Genomic DNA, 3,398 nt, shown 5'->3' with positions numbered 1-3,398 from the left:
ACAGATTGAGAAGATAATTCACAGCATCAATGCACCTGGTCTGCTCACTCGTTCAAGAGCAACAGAACTAGCAAATTTCTGTGGGCACTTTGAATTTGTCTCTATATCTGAACCCAAGAAAGTTGTTGAAGCCTTTATGGAACCTGAATGGATTCATGCTATGCAAGAAGAGCTTCATCAGTTTGAGATGAATAATGTTTGGGAACTGGTCAAGCGTCCTGATCCTCGCAAGCACAATATCATTGGCACCAAATAGATCTATTGCAACAAACAAGATGAGCATGGTCAAGTTGTCAGAAACAAGGCTTGTCTGGTTGCTCAAGGTTACGCTCAAATAGAAGGGATTGACTTTGATGAAACATTTGCTCCCGTGGCCAGGCTTGAAGCCATTCGCATACTGCTAGCCTATGCCAACCATCATAACATCCTTCTGTACCAAATGGATGTGAAGAGTGCCTTTCTCAATGGCAAGATTGAAGAAGAAGTGTATGTTGCACAACCACCTGGCTTTCAAGATCCAAAACATCCTGATATGGTGTACAAACTCAACAAGGCACTGTATGGCCTCAAACAAGCTCCTCGTGCTTGGTATGACACACTCAAAGACTTCCTGAAGAGCAAAGGCTTCAAACCTGGTTCTCTAGATCCAACACTCTTCACGAAGTCATATGACAGTGAACTGTATCTTCGGCTGCACCGACAAGAGATAGAGTGATGAGTTTGGGCACATGATGCAAGAGCAATATCAAATGTCCATGATGGGTGAGCTGAAGTTCTTCCTTGGTCTTCAAATCCGTCAGCAAAGGAATGGCATCTTCATATCACAAGAGAAATACCTCAAAGATTGCCTGAAGAAGTTTGGAATGCAAGACCGCAAAGGATACACGACGCCAATGCCAACCAAAAGTCATCTGGGTCCTGACGACAATGGTAAAGAGTTTGATCAAAAGGTATATCGCTCCATGATTGGTTCCTTACTTTACTTATGTGCATCTAGGCCAGATATAATGCTTAGCGTTTGCATGTGTGCCCGATTCCAAGCAGTACCAAAGGAGTCACATCACCTAGTGGTGAAGCGAATACTTCGATATTTGGCTTACACCCCAACGGTAGGATTATGGTATCCGAAGGGCTCAACATTTGATCCGATTGGGTATTTTGATGCTGATTATGCTGGTGACAAAGTTGATCACAAATCCACCTCAGGAACATGTCACTTTCTCGGTCGATCACTTGTCTGTTGGTCTTCAAAGAAGCAGAACTATGTGTCACTCTCCACTACTGAATCTGAATACATTGCTGCTGGATCGTGTTGTGCCCAGCTTCTATGGATGAAGCAAACTCTCAAGGACTATGACATCAAGATGAAGAATGTACCACTCTTCTACAACAATGAAAGTGCCATTAAGCTTTTGAAGAATCTAGTTCAGCACTCGAAGACAAACCACATTCAGATCTGTCACCACTTTCTCAGAGATCATGTCAACAAGGAAGACATTGATATCATTCACGTCAACACTGAAGAGCAATTGGCAGATATCTTCACTAAGCCCTTGGATGAGAAAAGGTTTTGCAAGTTGCGGTGTGAGCTAAATATATTAGAATCCTCAAATGTCCGGTGAATGGACACACATCCTAACGCTTATGCATGTTGACGACTTAGATGTGCAACACACAAAGTAATGTATATCTTCAATTAATGAAGACTTACCCTGTGAGTGTGAATACATTAATGCGGAATTTGACTTCGGAGCGCCATGAAAATTGTGCATCGTGTCTGGGTCTAATATTTCCTATACGGTGGGTAACGCCACCACCAAATCCTTATTGAAGTGTTTCTCTTGGCGTTATGATTGCAAAGTCTTCGCAGTTGGATTGTCTTCATGATTTATCTTCGCAATGTTGAGTTGGTTCATATATATATTTGTGTTATGTCCTCTACAGAATTCACTTATAGCTATGTCTTCGCTCTTGAATTTTTTTGATCTAAGTGAATGTGATCGGACCCTAACCTATTCTGTGCTTCTACCTCAACTCTACCTGTCCAAATCATATGCATTCTATTGAAACTTGTCGATTGTCTTCTCCGAGTCCTTGTCAGCAGAGGACAATCTGACAAACATTTAATCTGTTTTAATGTTGCATCCTTATTGCCTGAAAACCAGAGAAGCCGGAATGACCACCTGACAATCCAGGCGTGCGTGGGAACATGGAACAACTCTCAATGTGTTGCATGCATGCCACGTGTCTCTCAGATGTGAACCGCCAGCGGCACCTGCGTAATTGCGTTGCGCCGCCCTCCTCCTTCTTATAAATACTCACCCACGTGGTCATTATCTGTTCTTCCACCTAGCCACCTCGCACAAACCCTAGTGCCTCCTCTAGCTCGTGTCGACACCGGAGAAGAAGCGCTTAGCTGCCGCAATCTGTTCGACGCCGTCCTCATGCCGGCCGTGGACCTCATCCTCTTTGCCGCAGCTGTAGGTGTCTTCTGTCGCCAAGTTAGGGCGCGGGAGATTTGCCACGACCGGTTTTCCGGGTAATAAATTTCCAGAAGAGACCGTCGTGCTCATCAGCCCCAGGATTACTGTTAGCTGATGAGGCTCCAACTTGATACAGAAATTTCAAGCAGAAGACAAAATATGTAGTACAAGGCCATTCTGGCCTGTGAGTACAACAAATGGTTTCTAGTGGTTGATGGCGGAAGCGGTCTGTGGATCATCAGTGTCTATGGGACTCCAATTCCCACAGGAACAGCTGACCAGGTTAACTCCTATCTTCGCGAGGCTGCTATCTCCATTGAGTGGGTTCCGGGGCTGGCATCGCGTCGCTCCTCTCCGTGCATGAAAATCTGGCCAAGACAATAGCCAGGAACAAGCCAGTGAGTACTTTGAATGTACTCGCAAACATTATGAACACAGGTATAATATAACAATGATGTGCTGAAAATATTTTATGCTCATGACGTCAGTCACAATAGATAAATGAAACTCTGATGCGTGCAAGCAAGCTATTTATAAAATTGCAATAACATGGTAGTATAAAAACTTATGAAACAAATAATCAAGTAATGCCACAGTCGGGCGTCTGAGCGACGCCACATAAAGGGCTTTAAAAGAAATGCCACAGTCGGGCGTCTGAGCGACACCACATAAAGGGCTTTAAAAGAAATGCCACAGTCGGGCGTCTGAGCGACACCACATAAAGGGCTTTAAAAGAAATGCCACAGTCGGGCGTCTGAGCGACACCACATAAAGGGCTTTTAAAAGAAATAATCAAAATGAATATCCCGGAGGTAGAACCATCCCAGAGATACTCGATAATAACAATAATATCACGGGTTAGTCAACAATAATAATAATCATAGTTATCACAAGTCACAAGTAGTAAATTCCATT

Source organism: Triticum aestivum, chromosome 1B, assembly GCF_018294505.1.
Source record: "Triticum aestivum cultivar Chinese Spring chromosome 1B, IWGSC CS RefSeq v2.1, whole genome shotgun sequence".
Taxonomy (NCBI): domain Eukaryota; kingdom Viridiplantae; phylum Streptophyta; class Magnoliopsida; order Poales; family Poaceae; genus Triticum; species Triticum aestivum.
The sequence above is the reverse complement of the archived record's forward strand: the minus strand, read 5'-3'. Positions refer to the sequence as shown.